Source organism: Ranitomeya imitator, chromosome 1 (genome assembly GCF_032444005.1).
Source record: "Ranitomeya imitator isolate aRanImi1 chromosome 1, aRanImi1.pri, whole genome shotgun sequence".
NCBI lineage: Eukaryota > Metazoa > Chordata > Amphibia > Anura > Dendrobatidae > Ranitomeya > Ranitomeya imitator.
In genome coordinates, this window is record NC_091282.1 from 337,891,673 (window position 1) to 337,911,735 (window position 20,063).

General features: G+C 47.2%; 1 protein-coding gene across 1 annotated transcript in view; it reads left to right on the top strand.

The window, feature by feature from the left end:
• Positions 1–20,063, top strand: part of SVOP (SV2 related protein) — a 137,450-nt gene that overhangs the window by 80,858 nt on the left and 36,529 nt on the right. The window lies entirely within an intron of this gene.

The window sequence follows — 20,063 nt, forward strand, 5'->3', positions numbered from 1 at the left end:
AGCAACTAGCAAAATAGCCAATAAGTCATAGTATAATCTAGTGATAGAAAGCTGGGTCCCTGCCAGTGTGCACGCTACACCTCACAGGATGTCTTTTTAAGCCACAGTGGCACATCAAAGTTTACAAAATCTAGTGATCTGCAGGAACAGCATGCACAGCAGTCCTAAGGCTTAATATTGATAGATAGTAAAGACTTACCAGAGCTCGGGAGATGGTGCCACAACCCCTACGCGCGTTTCGGCGCTGTGTCTTCGTCAGGGGGAGTGACTCTATATGATTTACTCATTGGATTCTTGTACATTCACCCCTGTTTTGAGCTCCAAATGCATGTCTCATCTGCACATATTGATATTCCCCCGAGGGCCTGAGACCAAACTCCACCTGCAATTGGGAAAAGGATTTCAGCTCTCGCTGCTCAATTATCTGATACACGTAGTGAATTCACTTGGCCTGCCACTCTGGTAATACCCCCAATGCCACAAACTCCAGTAAATTATTACTATGCCATAACGGGGAGAACCTGGTCAGACCCGTTACCCCACAAATTTGTTTCAATCTACCCCACAGCTTACATATCAAAAATATAGTTGGATACAGTTTCCCCAATGCCCCCAGGGAACCATCTTCCAGACACTGTATTACTGGACTTCTTTTCATCACCTTTTTCATCAAATGCTGTACCGCACTGGACGACACCTCATGCGCCCAGCCCTTTAAATGCTGACTCTGGGCTGCAAGAAAATATACTTCAGGGTTGGGCAAAGCCAAGCCACCATCTTCCTTTGGTCGCTGAAGCGTCTCCAGTCTGATACGTAGATGTTGTCTTCCCCCATACCAGACTCCTGAACAGGAAGTTAATCTGCCGAAATTTCCTGTGCGGTATCCAAACTGGCGCATTGTGAAGAACATATAATATTTTAGGCAGCAAAATCATTTTAATGAGATTAACCCTTCCCACCACAGATAGATGTAACTTAATCCAGGCATCCACCTTTGCCTTAAGAACTCCTAAAACCGGAGTCAGATTCCTATGTAGGAAGTCCGTGACTGGCACAGAGATTCATATCCCCAAATATTTAAATTGATTTACCACCTTAAGTCTCCCATCCTCCGTAAGCTCACTCCCATCCTCCCCACGTCATCCACTTTAAAGAGAATTGACTTACTCTAATTTATCGGCAGTCCTCAAGGAAGCGGCCGGGTCAGCCAGAAACAGTAGAATATCGTCTGCGTATAGCGATATCTTCTCTTCAATTATCCCGTACTTAAACCCAGACACCTCATCAGACTGTCGAATTTTGGCGGCCAATGGTTCCACAGCCAGAGCAAACAAAGGAGGAGAGAGCGGACACCCCTGTCTCGTCCCTCTAGCTAGTTTTATAGTATGAGATAACTCCCCATTCACTCTGACTAGCCACCGGCTGCAAGTACAGCAGCCGAAACCCATACACTGCAGCACCTGCCACAGATATCCCCATTCCACACTGTCGAATGCCTTATGGGTATCTAAGGATGCGATAACTCTCTGGCCACAGTTGTCGGACTTCAGCTGCAAATTCATAAACAGCCTCCGCAGGTTGACCGCTGTACATCTGTCAGGCATAAAGCCAGACTGATCTGAGTGCACCAGGTTAGTGATAACACTCGTCAAACGGGTCGCTAACACCTTGGCCAGAAGCTTGACATCCATAGTGAGCAAAGAAATTGGCCGATATGACTCAGGTTGCCCCAAATCTTTATCCTCCTTTGAAATTACCACTATTATGGCTTCTCTCATGGAAGCTGGCAGAGTCCCTCTGGATCGCCCCCAGACACAGGGCCACGAGTTCTCGGTACCCGGCCTCTCTGGTTCGGTTGTGAGGCTGTCACGGTGGCTAGACCCGGTCCGTGACCCTGCTAAGGGGCGTCCAATAAAGGTGATGCAGTCTGTCAGGGTTCGTGATGCCACCTGTGGTGTTCGGTCAGGGTGACTGACGCTGCTGTGGGGTCCGCTGGGGTGATGGAATGGCAGCTGGATGGTATACCTTCCCACAGGTGAAGTATGTCCCCAGGGCTTCCCAGTAAGGTGGATGGTGATGGTGTGAGGTGCAGGCAATAACGAGGACACAAGGTTGCAGTCTCTTTACCTCTTTACTGAAGACTTCAGGATCCTCAATCCAGAGCACGTTTAACAGGGCTATCAGAGACCAGCCGATCCAATGGGCACTTCCAGAGTTTCCCTCGCAGATGGAAATCGTTGCCCACCACTAGCGCCTGTGTGTTGTAGTCCTACCCTGCTGAGCATTCGGAATAGTCCTCACAACTGCTGTTCTCGTTCGTTCTTTCTCTACAGCTCTCTCTCTCTTTAGTTCCAGATGTTACTAGTTTCTCGTCCCCCAGATATGTTATGGCTAGGACGCACCCGTATGACGGGAAGGCCTGGAGGTCTTCCGGGACCCTAGAGACGCCTGTTGTGAATTCTGTGGCAGAGTTCACTCCTGTGGTCACAAGTGGTACTTCGGCTGATTCTCTCTGGGAGCTTCCGTTTGTGGAGGAAAGTGGTACTGCAGCTTCTGAGTTTCCTCCCTCAGGTGATCTGGTGAGGTCGTTAGCTGCTTCTCTACTTAACTCCACCTAATGCTTTGATTCATGCTTCCTGTCAATGTTCCAGTGTTGGACTTGTGTTTCTCTGGATCATTCCTGTGGCCTGCTGCTCTGCATAGCTAAGTGCTTCTTTGCTATTTGTTGCTATTTTTTCTGTCCAGCTTGTCTATTTGTTTTGCTGGAAGCTCTGGGACGCAAAGGGTGTACCTCCGTGCCGTCAGTTCGGTACGGAGGGTCTTTTTGCCCCCTTTGCGTGGTTTTCTTTAGGGTTTTGTGTAGACCGCAAAGTTATCTTTCCTATCCTCGTTCTGTCTAGAATATCGGGCCTCACTTTGCTGAATCTATTTCATCCCTACGTTTGTCTTTTCATCTTACTCACAGTCATTATATGTGGGGGGCTGCCTTTTCCTTTGGGGTATTTCTCTGAGGCAAGGTAGGCTTATTTTTCTATCTTCAGGCTAGTTAGTTTCTCAGGCTGTGCCGAGTTGCATAGGGAGCGTTAGGCGCAATCCACAGCTGCCTCTAGTTGTGTTTGGAGAGGATCAGGAATTGCGGTCTACAGAGTTTCCACGTCTCAGAGCTCGTTCTGTTATTTTGGGTTGTTGTCAGATCACTGTGTGTGCTCTGATCGCTATGTACATTGTGTTCCTGAATTGCCTATCATAACAGTACAGGAAGCCAAAAGTACTAATGTTTCTCAATAGAGGGAAAAAAGAAGTTCTGAGACCATTTTTTTTCCTTTGCACTGTGTTTTGTCTTTTTTTTCCCCTAGACATTTGGGTGGTTCAGGACACAGGTGTGGACATGGATATTCAGGGTCTGTGCTCTTCAATGGATAATCTCGTTATAAATGTACAAAAGATTCAAGACTTGGTGGTTCAGAAGCCTATGTTAGAACCAAAAATTCCTATTCCTGATTTGTTTTTTGGTGATAGAGTCAAGTTTATGAATTTCAAAAATAATTGCAAGCTGTTTTTGGCCTTGAAACCTCACTCCTCTGGTGACCCAGCTCAACAAGTGAGAATTATTATTTCTTTTTTGCGTGGTGACCCTCAAGACTGGGCATTTTCCCTTGCGCCGGGAGATCCTGCATTGGGTAATATTCATGCGTTTTTCCTGGCGCTCGGATTGCTGTACGATGAGCCTAATTCAGTGTATCAGGCAGAGAAAAATTTGCTGGCTTTGTGTCAGGGTCAGGATGAGATAGAGGTATACTGTCAGAAATTTAGAAAGTGGTCTGTACTCACTCAATGGAATGACGCTTGCGTGAGCGTAAAGCTGTGCACCATTTGGCGGTATTACCTGAGATTAAACCTAAGCCTATGCAGTGCGATAGGACTTTGTCCAGAGTTGAACGGCATGAACACAGACGTCTGAATGGTCTGTGTTTCTACTGTGGTGATTCCACTCATGCCATCTCTGATTGTCGTAAGCGCTCTAAGCGGTTCGCTAGGTTTGCCACCATTGGTACAGTCCAGTCAAAATTTCTTCTGTCCGTTACCTTGATATGCTCTTTGTCGTCATATTCTGTCATGGCGTTTGTGGATTCGGGTGCTGCCCTGAATTTGATGGACTTGGATTATGCTAAGCGTTGTGGGTTTTTCTTGGAGCCCTTGCAGTGTCCTATTCCATTAAGAGGAATTGATGCTACACCTTTGGCTAAGAATAAGCCTCAGTACTGGACCCAGCTGACCATGTGCATGGCTCCTGTACATCAGGAGGATATTCGCTTTCTGGTGTTGCATAATCTGCATGATGTGGTCGTGTTGGGGTTGCCATGGCTACAAGTCCATAATCCAGTATTAGATTGGAAATCCATGTCTGTGTCCAGCTGGGGTTGTCAGGGGGTACATGGTGATATTCCATTTCTGTCAATTTCATCATCCACCCCTTCTGAGGTCCCAGAGTTCTTGTCTGATTACCGGGATGTATTTGATGAGCCCAAGTCCGATACCCTACCTCCGCATAGGGATTGTGATTGTGCTATCAATTTGATTCCTGGTAGTAAATTCCCAAAAGGTCGATTGTTTAATTTATCCGTACCTGAGCACACCGCTATGCGCAGTTATGTGAAGGAATCCCTGGAGAAGGGGCATATTCGCCCGTCATCATCGCCATTAGGAGCAGGGTTCTTTTTTGTAGCCAAGAAGGATGGTTCGCTGAGACCTTGTATAGATTACCGCCTTCTTAATAAGATCACGGTTAAATTTCAGTACCCCTTGCCATTGTTATCTGACCTGTTTGCTCGGATTAAGGGGGCTAGTTGGTTCACTAAGATAGATCTTCGTGGTGCGTATAATCTGGTGCGAATTAAGCAAGGCGATGAATGGAAAACTGCATTTAATACGCCCGAGGGTCATTTTGAGTATCTAGTGATGCCGTTCGGACTTGCCAATGCTCCATCAGTGTTTCAGTCCTTTATGCAAGACATCTTCCGAGAGTACCTGGATAAATTCCTGATTGTGTACTTGGATGACATTTTGATCTTCTCGGATGATTGGGAGTCTCATGTGAAGCAGGTCAGAACGGTTTTTCAGGTCCTGCATGCTAATTCTTTGTTTGTGAAGGGATCAAAGTGTCTCTTTGGTGTGCAGAAGGTTTCATTTTTGGGGTTCATCTTTTCCCCTTCTACTATCGAGATGGATCCTGTTAAGGTCCAGGCCATCCATGATTGGACTCAGCCGACATCTCTGAAAAGTCTGCAAAAGTTCCTGGGCTTTGCTAATTTTTATCGTCGCTTCATCTGCAATTTCTCTAGTATTGCTAAACGATTGACCGATTTGACCAAGAAGGGTGCTGATTTGGTCAATTGGTCTTCTGCTGCTGTGGAAGCTTTTCAAGAGTTGAAGCGTCGTTTTTCTTCTGCCCCTGTGTTGTGTCAACCAGATGTTTCTCTTTCGTTCCAGGTCGAGGTTGATGCTTCTGAGATTGGAGCAGGGGCTGTTTTGTCGCAGAGAGGTTCTGATTGCTCAGTGATGAAACCATGCGCTTTCTTTTCCAGGAAGTTTTCGCCTGCTGAGCGAAATTATGATGTGGGCAACCGAGAGTTGCTGGCCATGAAGTGGGCATTCGAGGAGTGGCGTCATTGGCTTGAAGGAGCTAAGCATCGCGTGGTGGTATTGACTGATCATAAGAACTTGACTTATCTCGAGTCTGCCAAGCGCTTGAATCCTAGACAAGCTCGTTGGTCGTTGTTTTTTGCCCGTTTTGACTTTGTGATTTCGTACCTTCCGGGCTCTAAAAATGTGAAGGCGGATGCTCTGTCTAGGAGTTTTGTGCCCGACTCTCCGGGTTTATCTGAGCCGGCGGGTATCCTCAAGGAAGGAGTAATTGTGTCTGCCATCTCCCCTGATTTGCGGCGGGTGCTGCAAAAATTTCAGGCTAATAAACCTGATCGTTGCCCAGCGGAGAAACTGTTTGTCCCTGATAGGTGGACGAATAGAGTTATCTCTGAACTTCATTGTTCGGTGTTGGCTGGTCATCCTGGAATCTTTGGTACCAGAGAGTTAGTGGCTAGATCCTTTTGGTGGCCGTCTCTGTCGCGGGATGTGCGTACTTTTGTGCAGTCCTGTGGGATTTGTGCTCGGGCTAAGCCCTGCTGTTCTCATGCCAGTGGGTTGCTTTTGCCCTTGCCGGTCCCGAAGAGGCCTTGGACACATATCTCTATGGATTTTATTTCTGACCTTCCCGTTTCTCAAAAGATGTCAGTCATTTGGGTGGTCTGTGATCGCTTTTCTAAGATGGTCCATCTGGTACCCTTGTCTAAATTGCCTTCCTCCTCTGATTTGGTGCCTTTGTTCTTCCAGCATGTGGTTCGTTTGCATGGCATTCCGGAGAATATTGTTTCTGACAGAGGTTCCCAGTTTGTTTCAAAGGTTTTGGCGAGCCTTTTGTGGTAGGATGGGCATTGACTTGTCTTTTTCCTCGGCTTTCCATCCTCAGACTAATGGCCAGACCGAATGAACCAATCAGACCTTGGAAACATATCTGAGATGCTTTGTTTCTGCTGATCAGGATGACTGGGTGTCCTTTTTGCCTTTGGCTGAGTTCGCCCTTAATAATCGGGCCAGCTCGGCTACCCTGGTTGCACCGTTTTTCTGCAATTCTGGGTTCCATCCTCGTTTCTCTTCAGGACAGGTTGAGTCTTCTGACTGTCCTGGTGTGGATACTGTGGTGGACAGGTTGCAGCAGATTTGGACTTAGGTGGTGGACAATTTGACCTTGTCCCAGGAGAAGGCTCAACTTTTCGCTAATCGCAGACGCCGTGTGGGTCCCCGACTTCGTGTTGGGGATCTGGTTTGGTTGCCTTCTCGTCATATTCCTATGAAGGTTTCCTCTCCTAAGTTTAAACCTCGTTTTATTGGTCCGTATAGGATTTCTGAGGTTCTTAATCCTGTGTCTTTTCGTCTGACCCTCCCAGATTCTTTTTCCATACATAACGTATTCCATAGGTCATTGTTGCGGAGATACGTGGCACCTATGGTTCCATCTGTTGACCCTCCTGCCCCGGTTTTGGTGGAGGGGGAATTGGAGTATATTGTGGAGAAGATTTTGGATTCTCGTGTTTCGAGACGGAAACTCCAGTATCTGGTTAAATGGAAGGGTTATGCTCAGGAAGATAATTCCTGGGTTTTTGCCTCTGATGTCCATGCTCCCGATCTTGTTCGTGCCTTTCATGTGGCTCATCCTGGTCGGCCTGGGGGCTCTGGTGAGGGTTCGGTGACCCCTCCTCAAGGGGGGGTACTGTTGTGAATTCTGTGGCAGAGTTCACTCCTGTGGTCACAAGTGGTACTTCGGCTGATTCTCTCTGGGAGCTTCCGTTTGTGGAGGAAAGTGGTACTGCAGCTTCTGAGTTTCCTCCCTCAGGTGATCTGGTGAGGTCGTTAGCTGCTTCTCTACTTAACTCCACCTAATGCTTTGATTCATGCTTCCTGTCAATGTTCCAGTGTTGGACTTGTGTTTCTCTGGATCATTCCTGTGGCCTGCTGCTCTGCATAGCTAAGTGCTTCTTTGCTATTTGTTGCTATTTTTTCTGTCCAGCTTGTCTATTTGTTTTGCTGGAAGCTCTGGGACGCAAAGGGTGTACCTCCGTGCCGTTAGTTCGGTACGGAGGGTCTTTTTGCCCCCTTTGCGTGGTTTTCTTTAGGGTTTTGTGTAGACCGCAAAGTTATCTTTCCTATCCTCGTTCTGTCTAGAATATCGGGCCTCACTTTGCTGAATCTATTTCATCCCTACGTTTGTCTTTTCATCTTACTCACAGTCATTATATGTAGGGGGCTGCCTTTTCCTTTGGGGTATTTCTCTGAGGCAAGGTAGGCTTATTTTTCTATCTTCAGGCTAGTTAGTTTCTCAGGCTGTGCCGAGTTGCATAGGGAGCGTTAGGCGCAATCCACAGCTGCCTCTAGTTGTGTTTGGAGAGGATCAGGAATTGCGGTCTACAGAGTTTCCACGTCTCAGAGCTCGTTCTGTTATTTTGGGTTGTTGTCAGATCACTGTGTGTGTTCTGATCGCTATGTACATTGTGTTCCTGAATTGCCTATCATAACAGACGCCCCTCTCCCACTGTTGCCCCCTATGTCTTCGTAGGAAATTTAAGGTAGACAGCCAACCTATAATTAACTGTCCTGCGGAGTTCGAAGTAAGGCCTAGAGTCAGTTACTCCCGCGGTGTTCAGGCCACCGGCTACGCGCCTCAGTAGGATGTTGCCTCGGTCTCACGGCACGACTCCTACTGGTACTCCTTTGTGCTTGATCTCATTTACACTGTTCCACAATATCCTTCCCTTCGTGTCTCTTTCTTAGGATACCGCCGCAAGGAAGTGCAGGCGCGGTTACGTTCCGTTCCGTTCTGTTCGCTAGGCACCTGCCAGGTTCCCACGCCTGACAGGGACCCCCCTATGTCTTATCCCTGCAACACCCCCTGTCACGGCATGTTGCCGGAGTCCAACCCAGTCAGCTTCTGACTAACTTCCTCCCCAACCCCTAGTTTTACCAGTGTGAGGAGTGGCCCAATAAATAAAGCCTTTTTCTCCCCCTAGTGGCCGGAATGTGAAGTGTAATGTGTTCTGGTGATACCTGGTCAGGAGAACTCCTTTAGTGCCATCAGACGTACCATCACTCCCCTTAGTGGCAGAGCGTCATACTGCAACGACCAGGTCTCTGTGGCGCTGCACTCCCCCCCGGTTAAATGCAGTACTCCTGGACTGGGAAGAAGAACAACAATACACAGCAGCAAAAGTCATACAAAATTTTTGAAATGCTAAAACAAGTAAATAGAACAATGCTTCCCTTTATGGGAGGTGAGTGTTGTGAATTCCGCTCTTGGGCTCCCTCCGGTGATTGTAAGTGGCACTTTTGTGAGTTCTGCTCTTGGGCTCCCTCTTGTGGTTTCTAGTGGTACGGCTGCTCCTTGGAGTTAGCTGTCATCAGCTGCCTCCACTTATCGTCTCTTCTGCTCGGCTATTTAAGTCTGGCTCTATCTTCAGCCAGTGCCACTTGTAAATGGTTCCTGGTTGGATTCACATCTCTTTGGAGTTCCCTGTTATCCTGACCAGTTCAGCTAAGCTAAGTTTTTGCTTGCCCTTTTCTGTCCATAGATTGTGGACTTATCCATTCTGTGCTTTCTATGTTTGTCCAGCTTATCAGTGTGAATTAATTCTGTCTTGCTGGAAGCTCTGGGAGGCAGATTTGCCCTCCACACCTTTAGTCAGGTGTGGAGATTTTTTGTAAACTCTGCGTGGATTTTTGTAGTGTTTTATACTGACCGCACAGTATTCCATCTTGTCCTATCTATTTAGTTAGACTGGCCTCCTGTGCTCATCCTGGTTTCATTCTGTGTATGTCTTTTCCCTCTCCACTCACAGTCATTATTTGTGGGGGGCTAATCTATCCTTTGGGGATTTTCTCTGAGGCAAGATAGCTTTCCTGCTTCTATCTTTAGGGGTAGTTAGCTCTTAGGCTGTGACGAGATGCCTAGGGAGAGTTAGGAGCATTCCACGGCTACTTCTAGTGTTGTGTTAAGCTTAGGGACTGCGGTCAGTACAGGTACCACTTCCTTCAGAGCTCGTTCCATGTTGCTCCTAGACCACCGTATCATAACAGTACAAGTGGCCCAAAATGAATTAAATGCATCTCAAAAGAAGGAAAAGAAAGTTCTGAACCATTTTTTTTTCTGTGCTCTAGTTTGTCTTTTTTTTTTTTCTTTTCCTCTTGATATCTGGGTGGTTCAGGATATATGCTTTGGCATGGATGTTCAGGGTTTGTTTTCTCGTGTGGATCAACTTGCTGCAAGAGTACAGAGTATCCAGGACTATGTTGTCCAGACTCCGGCTTTAGAGCCCAGAATTCCTACTCCTGATTTGTTTTTTGGGGACAGATCCAAGTTTTTGAACTTTAACCCCTTACCGGCATCGGACGTACTATACCGTCCGATGCCGGCTCCCCTGCTTTGATTCAGGGCTCCGCGGTGAGCCCGCACCAAAGCCGGGACATGTCAGCTGTTTTGAACAGCTGACATGTGCCCGTAATAGGCGCGGGCAGAATCGCGATCTGCCCGCACCTATTAACTAGTTAAATGCCGCTGTCAAACGCAGACAGCGGCATTTAACTACCGCTTCCGGCCGGGCGGCCGGAAATGACGTCATCGCCGACCCCCGTCACATGATCGGGGGTCGGCGATGCTTGTATATTGTAACCATAGAGATCCTTGAGACCTCTATGGTTACTGATTGCCCGTCGCTGTGAGCGCCACCCTGTGGTCGGCGCTCACAGCACACGTGCAATTCTGCTACATAGCAGCGATCAGCAGATCGCTGCTATGTAGCAGAGCCGATCGGGTTGTGCCTGCTTCTAGCCTCTCATGGAGGCTATTGAAGCATGGCAAAAGTAAAAAAAAAAAGTTTTAAAAAATGTGAAAAAAATAAAAAAAACATAAAAGTTTAAATCACCCCCCTTTCGCCCCAATCAAAATAAATCAATAAAAAAATATCAAATCTACGCATATTTGGTATCGCCGCGCTCAGAATCGCCCTATCTATCAAATAAAAAAAAGTATTAACCTGATCGCTAAACAGCGTAGCGGGAAAAAACTCGAAACGCCAGAATTACGTTTTTTTGGTCGCTGCGACATTGCATTAAAATGCAATAACGGGCGATCAAAAGAACGTATCTGCACCGAAATGCTATCATTAAAAACGTCATCTCGACACGCAAAAAATAAGCCCTCAACCGACCCCAGATGATGAAAAATGGAGACGCTACGAGTATCGGAAAATGGCGCAATTTTTTTTTAAATTTTTTTAGCAAAGTTTGGAATTTTTTTTCACCACTTAGATAAAAAATAACCTAGTCATGTTTGGTGTCTATGAACTCGTAATGACCTGGAGAATCATAATGGCAGGTCATTTTTAGCATTTAGTGAACCTAGCAAAAAAGCCAAACAAAAAACCAATGTGGGATTGCACTTTTTTTGCAATTTCACCGCACTTGGAATTTTTTTCCCGTTTTCTAGTACACGACATGCTAAAACCAATGATGTCGTTCAAAAGTACAACTCGTCCCGCAAAAAATAAGCCCTCACATGGCCAAATTGACGGAAAAATAAAAAAGTTATGGCTCTGGGAAGGAGGGGAGCGAAAAACGAACACGGAAAAACGAAAAATCCCCCGGTCATGAAGGGGTTCAAAATAACTGCAAATTGTTTTTTGCTTTGAAACCCCGTTCTTCTGGTGATTCCATTCAGCAAGTAAAAATCATCATATCCTTGCTGCGTGGTGACCCTCAAGACTGGGCTTTTTCTCTTGAAACAGGGGATCTGGCATTATTGAATGTAGATGCATTTTTTCAAGCGCTCGGATTATTGAATGACGAACCTAATTCTCTGGATCATGTGGAAAAAACCCTGTTGGCCTTGTGTCAAGGTCAGGAAGCGGCAGAGTTATACTGCCAGAAATTTAGAAAATGGTCTGTTCTCACTAAACGTAATGAAGAGGCTCTGGCTGCTATTTTCAGAAAAGGTCTTTCTGAAACCCTTAAAGATGTTATGGTGGGCTTTCCTACGCCTGCCGGTTTGAGCGAATCTATGTCTCTAGCCATTCAGATTGATCGGCGTCTGCGTGAGCGCAAAGCTGTGCACCATATGGCAGTATCCTCTGAGCAAAGTCCTGAACCTATGCAATGTGATAGGATTTTGACTAGAATAGAACGGCAGGAATTCAGACGTCAGAATAGCCTGTGTTTTTACTGTGGTGATTCGGCTCATGTTATCTCTGATTGCCCTAAGCGTACTAAGAGAGTCGCTAGGTCTGTTACCATTAGTACTATACAGCCTAAATTTCTCTTATCTGTGACCCTGATTTGCTCATTGTCGTCCTTTTCTGTCATGGCATTTGTGGATTCAGGCGCTGCCCTGAACTTAATGGACTTAGAATTCGCCATGTGCTGTGGTTTTTCCTTGCAGCCTTTGCAGAGCCCTATTCCTTTGAGGGGTATTGATGCTACACCCTTGGTCAAGGATAAACCTCAGTACTGGACACAGATGACTATGTACATGGCTCCTGCACATCAGGAAGATTGCCGTTTTCTGGTGTTGCATAACCTGCATGATGTTGTTGTACTGAGATTTCCATGGTTACAGGAACATAATCCAGTGCTGGATTGGAAAACTATGTCGGTGACTAGTTGGGGTTGTCGAGGAGTACATAGGACGTTCCTTTGATGTCAATTTCCTCTTCCCCCTCTTCTGAGGTCCCTGAGTTTTTGTCGGATTTCCAGGATGTATTTGATGAGCCCAAGTCCAGTTCCCTTCCTCCGCACAGGGACTGTGATTGTGCTATTAACTTGATTCCTGGTTGTAAGTTCCCTAAGGAACTTTTCAATTTTTCAATTTTCAACTTTTCAATTTTTAATTTTCAATCTGTCTGTGCCAGAGCATGCCGCCATGCAGAGTTATGTTAAGGAATCTTTGGAGAAGGGGCATATTCGGCCGTCTTCGTCACCATTGGGAGCAGGTTTCTTTTTTGTTGCTAAAAAGGATGGCTCCTTGAGACCCTGTATAGATTATCGTCTTCTTAATAAGATCACGGTCAAATTCCAATACCCCTTGCCTTTGCTTTCTGATTTGTTTGCTCAGATTAAGGGGGCTAGTTTGTTTACTAAGATTGACCTCCGAGGGGCATATAATCTTGTTCGTATTAAACAGGGTGACGAATGGAAAACTGCATTTAATACGCCCGAAGGCCATTTTGAATACCTTGTGATGCCATTTGGGCTCTCTAATGCTCCATCTGTGTTCCAGTCTTTCATGCATGATATTTTCCGCAATTATCTTGATAAATTCATGGTCGTATATTTGGATGATATTTTGATTTTTTCCGATGATTGGGAGTCTCATGTGAAGCAGGTCAGGATGGTGTTCCAGATCCTTCGTGATAATGCTTTATTTGTGAAGGGGTCTAAGTGCCTATTCGGAGTTCAGAAGGTCTCTTTTTTGGGTTTTATTTTTTCTCCCTCGTCTATAGAAATGGATCCTGTTAAGGTCCAAGCTATTCATGACTGGATCCAACCCACATCTGTGAAGGGTCTTCAAAAATTTTTGGGTTTTGCTAATTTCTATCGCCGTTTCATTGCCAACTTTTCCAGTGTGGTTAAGCCCCTTACTGATTTGACAAAGAAAGGCGCTGATGTGACGAATTGGTTCTCTGAGGCTGTTGAGGCCTTTCAGGAGCTTTCTGCCCCTGTGTTGCGTCAACCGGATGTTTCTCTTCCTTTTCAGGTTGAGGTCGACGCTTCTGAAATCGGGGCAGGGGCCGTTTTGTCTCAGAGGGAGTCTGATGGTTCTTTGATGAAACCGTGTGCTTTTTTTTCCAGAAAGTTTTCGCCTGCAGAACGCAATAATGATGTCGGCAATCGGGAGTTGTTGGCTATGAAGTGGGCGTTTGAGGAGTGGCGACATTGGCTTGAGGGAGCTAAACACCGTGTTGTGGTCCTGACCGATCATAAGAATCTGATTTACCTCGAGTCGGCCAAGCGGCTGAATCCTAGACAGGCTCGATGGTCCCTGTTTTTCTCCCGTTTTGATTTTGTGGTCTCGTATCTTCCGGGATCTAAGAATGTTAAGGCTGATGCCCTCTCTAGGAGTTTTTCGCTTGATTCTCCTGGAGTCCTTGAGCCGGTTGGCATTCTTAAGGAGGGGGTGATTCTTTCTGCTATCTCCCCTGATTTGCGGTGGGTGCTTCAGGAATTTCAGGCTGATAGGCCTGACCGCTGTCCTGTGGGGAAGCTGTTTGTTCCTGATAGATGGACAAGTAAGGTAATTTCTGAGGTTCATTGTTCAGTGTTGGCTGGACATCCTGGGATTTTTGGTACCAGAGATTTGGTTGCTAGGTCCTTTTGGTGGCCTTCCTTGTCGCGCGATGTGCGTGCTTTTGTGCAGTCCTGTGGGACTTGCGCCCGGGCCAAGCCTTGCTGTTCCCGCGCTAGTGGGTTGCTTTTGCCTTTGCCGGTCCCTGAGAGGCCCTGGACGCATATTTCCATGGATTTTATTTCAGATCTTCCTGTTTCCCAGAAGATGTCTGTTATCTGGGTTGTTTGTGACCGGTTCTCTAAAATGGTCCATCTGGTACCTTTGCCTAAGTTGCCTTCCTCCTCAGATCTGGTTCCATTAATTTTTCAGCATGTGCTTCGTTTGCATGGCATTCCGGAGAATATTGTGTCTGACAGAGGTTCTCAGTTTGTCTCTAGATTTTGGCGGGCCTTTTGTGCTAGGATGGGCATTGATATGTCTTTTTCTTCGGCGTTTCATCCTCAGACTAATGGCCAAACTGAGCGAACTAATCAGACCTTGGAGACCTATTTGAGATGCTTTGTGTCTGCTGATCAGGATGATTGGGTGTCTTTCTTGCCGTTGGCCGAGTTTGCCCTTAATAATCGGGCTAGTTCGGCTACTTTGGTTTCACCTTTCTTTTGTAATTTTGGTTTTCATCCTCGTTTTTCTTCTGGGCAGGTTGAGCCTTCTGATTGTCCTGGTGTTGATTCTGTGGTGGACAGGCTGCAGCAGATTTGGACTCGTGGTGGACAATTTGATGTTGTCTCAGGAAAGGGCTCAACGTTTTGCCACCCGCCGTCGGTGTGTTGGTCCCCGGCTTCGTTCCTATGAAGGTTTCTTCTCCTAAGTTTAAGCCTCGGTTTATTGGTCCTTATAAAATTTCTGAAATTATTAATCCGGTGTCTTTTCGTTTGGCTCTTCCTGCCTCTTTTGCCATTCATAATGTTTTCCATAGATCTTTGTTGCGGAGATATGTGGTGCCCGTTGTTCCCTCGGTTGACCCTCCTGCCCTGGTGTTGGTTGAGGGAGAGTTGGAATATGAGGTTGAGAAGATTTTGGATTCTCGTTTTTCGAGGCGGAGGCTTCAGTATCTTGTCAAGTGGAAGGGTTATGGCCAGGAGGATAATTCTTGGGTTGTTGCCTCCGATGTCTATGCCACCGATTTGGTTCGTGCTTTTCACTTGGCTCGTCCTGATCGGCCTGGGGGCTCTGGTGAGGGTTCGGTGACCCCTCCTCAAGGGGGGGGGGTACTGTTGTGAATTCCGCTCTTGGGCTCCCTCCAGTGGTTGTAAGTGGCACTTTTGTGAGTTCTGCTCTTGGGCTCCCTCTTGTGGTTTCTAGTGGTATGGCTGCTCCTTGGAGTTAGCTGTCATCAGCTGCCTCCACTTATCGTCTCTTCTGCTCGGCTATTTAAGTCTGGCTCTATCTTCAGCCAGTGCCACTTGTAAATAGTTCCTGTTTGGATTCACATCTCTTTGGAGTTCCCTGTTATCCTGACCAGTTCAGCTAAGCTAAGTTTTTGCTTGCCCTTTTCTGTCCATAGATTGTGGACTTATCCATTCTGTGCTTTCTATGTTTGTCCAGCTTATCAGTGTGAATTAATTCTGTCTTGCTGGAAGCTCTGGGAGGCAGATTTGCCCTCCACACTTTTAGTCAGGTGTGGAGATTTTTTGTAAACTCTGCGTGGATTTTTGTAGTGTTTTATACTGACTGCACAGTATTCCATCCTGTCCTATCTATTTAGTTAGACTGGCCTCCTGTGCTCATCCTGGTTTCATTCTGTGTATGTCTTTTCCCTCTCCACTCACAGTCATTATTTGTGGGGGCTAATCTATCCTTTGGGGATTTTCTCTGAGGCAAGATAGCTTTCCTGCTTCTATCTTGAGGGGTAGTTAGCTCTTAGGCTGTGATGAGATGCCTAGGGAGAGTTAGGAGCATTCCACGGCTACTTCTAGTGTTGTGTTAAGCTTAGGGACTGCGGTCAGTACAGTTACCACTTTCTTCAGAGCTCGTTCCATATTGCTCCTAGACCACCGTATCATAACAGGTGAGGACACTTGAACGTTACAAACAAAATTAAATATATTTTTAAATAACAAGTTGACTATAAATAACTCTCAGTACCCAGCCGGGTATTCTACCAAGTTCAAACTCTGAACAATAAGTTAACTTTTCCTTTAAGGGCGTATACGCTGAACCCACTAAAGGCCTACTATAAAATACTATATAAATAACTCAACTTTTCTTTCCGTTCTAGCTTCCCCAATGCAGGACCGCCTAGCTCCTTGGCTGGGCCTACTGTTATTGTACCGACCATCATTCTACAGTTCTCAGGAGGACTCTCTCTCTAACCCCTATGGGTTCACTTCAAGCTTTCCTGTCCTCAATCTTTATTAACATTGTCAAACTTTATTAACTTTCAACATTATTAACATTTCAATCTTTTCTAAAACAACATGTCAACATTCCCTTTAAGAGGGAACCAAGTCTCTAGGAAATAGTGCAGATTCTCTCTGTCTGCTAGTCCACTGAAAGCAAGACCTTCTGCGTCATGTCCAGAAGTATTATCTTCGCAAAGTCTTCTTTCGCTTGTAAAACCAGTAGGGAGCACCTTTAAGAAGGTGCAAACTATGTACAAAACAGTTTTGAATCATTCACCGTCCATGATCCGGCAGTCTTTGGAAACAATGATGAACTTGTGCAAAACTAGAAAAAGAACTATAAACAATAGGGATCCCGGGTAAACAAAGGGATCCCTAGGAGTTAACCCTGGATGGGTTTTAAGCAGCAGCAAGAAACAGTTAACTATTTACATATTCGGGCCTCCGAGGTTTAGTTCTGGGAAGGCTGTGGTCTTACCTCGCAGACCACTCCTCTCCGTTGAGATCGGGTGGGACCCACAATGGCACGCGGGGCCTGGTCTGTCTGGTGGTCCGCAGCAGGGGCTTCTCCCTCTGGAACCTCAGCTGCAACCTGTAGGACTGCGCATCGCTGGACAACCCTGGCCACCCAGCCGGTCTCCCTCCGCCACCGGGTGTAAGTCACAGCATCCCCAGGTCTCAGGTCACGGTCCTCCTCAACCGTTCCATAGCAGGGCTCCACCTCGTTCCGATCAACACGGACCTGCAAGGGCTCTCCAAATCTCCTGGATGACCCCCCTCTCCTCCTTGGGGTTATAGAAGACCACCACTCCCCACTGTGATGGTGGGACCTTCTCCTCTTCTGTGAGGTCTATCATGGTCACAGGTCGAGGCTGTTTCCTCCATGCCGCCACTAGGCGTCGCTGGTGTTCCGTCACCGGCAGGATTCTCAAGTCCGGCTCCTGCGGAGCGCGACTTCCTGGTCTGGTGCGGGGATCTGACGCGGCCAGAGTGGATAGAGGAGGGGACACGGGAGAGAGGCGGATCTCCGTCGGGTAGCCCAACCGGGAACTCACCCGAGCGCGGGCCTCCAGGCAGCGCGCCAGCCACCGAGCCTCAGCGGCGGCCACCCAGCCATCAGGCTTCCGTCCGCCGGGCTTTCCCTCAGGCAGCTCCACAGCGGTCGATCTCTGCAGCGTCGGCGACTCCGGGGTCGCTGCGGGTGGTGCAGGCCTGCGCCTGGCCGGGTCGTGTCCATGTGGTGGCCTGGAAGTCCCCATCTTTGTCCCCTCCTCTGGATCTTCTTCCCGGGCTCTTTTTCGGGGGTGGCTCCGTCCCTACTGTCCTCACACTCCATAGAGGATGAGAAGGTGGACCTCAGCGGCTGACTGGCCCGCCCTCAGGATACAAAAATACTTAGACTGGGCGGCCATTATCTTTCGCGCTCTTCAGTTCTTTCACACCCACTTCCACGCCCTTCTTCTCTTGCACTCCTCGTGGCGCTATAATGGCGGCAGTTTTGGCGGGAATCTTGCAGCAGATAGCAGTACACAGTCTTTGCAATAAATCACAGTCCAACACATTTCAGTCACAGTTCCAAGGCACACATGACCTGCTTCTCAGGCTTAAGTAGGATCCTGTTCGTGATGCCAAGTTGGATTGCCCCCAGACACAGGGCCACGAGTTCTCGGTTTCGGGCCTCTCTGGTTCAGTTCTGAGGCTGTCACGGTGGCTAGACCCGGTCCGCGACCCTGCTAAGGGGCGTCCAATAAAGGTGATGCAGTTTGTCAGGGGTTCGTGACGCCACCTGTGGTGTTCGGTCAGGGTGACCGACGCTGCTGTGGGGTCTGCTGGGGTGATGGAATGGCAGCTGGATGGTATACCTTCCCACAGGTGAAGTATGTCCCCAGGGCTTCCCAGTATGGTGGATGGTGATGGTGTGAGGTGCAGGCAATAACGAGGACACAAGGTTGCAGTCTCTTTACCTCTTTACTGAAGACTTCAGGATCCTCAATCCAGAGCACGTTTAACAGGGCTATCAGAGACCGGCTGGTCCGATGGGCACTTCCAGAGTTTCCCTCGCAGATGGAAATCGTTGCCCACCAATAGTGCCTGTGTGTTGTAGTCCTACCCTGCTGAGCATTCGGAATAGTCCTCACAACTGCTGTTCTCGTTCGTTCGTTCTCTACAGCTCTCTCTCTCTTTAGTTCCAGATGTTACTAGTTTCTCGTCCCCCAGATATGTTATGGCTAGGACGCACCCGTATGACGGGAAGGCCTGGAGGTCTTCCGGGACCCTAGAGACGCCCCTCTCCCACTGTTGCCCCCTATGTCTTCGTAGGAAATTTAAGGTAGACAGCCAACCTATAATTAACTGTCCTGCGGAGTTCGAAGTAAGGCCTAGAGTCAGTTACTCCCGCGGTGTTCCGGCCACCGGCTATGCGCCTCAGTAGGATGTTGCCTCGGTCTCACGGCACGACTCCTACTGGTACTCCTTTGTGCTTGATCTTGTTTACACTGTTCCAAAATATCCTTCCCTTCGTGTCTCTTTTTTAGGATACCACCGCAAGGAAGTGCAGGTGCGGTTCCGGTACGTTCTGTTCGCTTGGCACCTGCCAGGTTCCCACGCCTGACAGGGACCCTCCTGTGTCTTCTCCCTGCAACACCCCCTGCCACGGGATGTTGCCTGAGTCCAACCCAGTCAGCTTCTGACTAACTTCCTCCCCAACCCCTAGTTTTAGGGGTGAGGAGTGGCCCAATAAATAAAGCCTTTTTCTCCCCCTAGTGGCCGGAGTGTGAAGTGTAATGTGTTCTGGTGATACCTGGTCAGGAGAACTCCTTTAGTGCCATCAGACGTACCATCACTCCCCTTAGTGGCAGAGCGTCATACTGCAACGACCAGGTCTCTGGGGCACTGCACCTCTACATTTAGCCTCATCTAGAACCACCTTTAATCTGGGAACTAACACCTCCCCCATATTTTTATACATTTCAGCGGGTAGCCCATCCACTACAGGCGCCTTCCCATTAGCCATAGACTGTAATGCCCGACCCAGCTCCCCCTCTGTGATAGGAGCCTCTAAGCCTTCTCTGTCTTCCTCACTCAGCCTCAGCAGCCCCAGTCCCTCCAGGAAAGCCACTGCTTTTGTAGCCTTTTTTTTAGATCCATGTGTCTCTATAACACATCTTCTGAGGTGTTCAGATTGTTATATGCATCAAGGCATGGCTCACTCAAACCAATTTTTCTTGAGAAGAACAGATTTGTCAGTAACCAGGCTTTGTGTGCCCTTTTATAATGGGCACAATACCCACATTCCTAATCTCCTTAACTGAAGCACTGTTTTCCAATTGGCTATTGGAGAAGTTAATAACATAGATGTTTGCTTACTTTATGTCCTTGCAAAGGGGATGTTTATTGAATGTGCTCAATAAAAGACATGAACAGTACAAACGTTTGCATGCTATTAGTTTAGTTACTTTTGGTTTGTCCACAATTGCGTCTTACATAACAATAAGATCACATTTTACTAATAATCAATGCAGGAGTATAGGTAATTCCAAAGGGTCCACTTACATTTTCTGGCATCTGTACATGTGATACAACGATAATGCCTTTTATATGCAGGTTATTGACAGTGACAGCTGTGTAGAATAAGTAATCAAAACATGTGGTAGATAGAATATGAGTAGAAAAAGTTCAAGATCCTTGATTGTAATTATTTTGCACAAAATATGATTTATGCTATAAAGCAGTCTGGGATTTATTAAGATTAAACCCATTCCTCTTTTAAAACAATT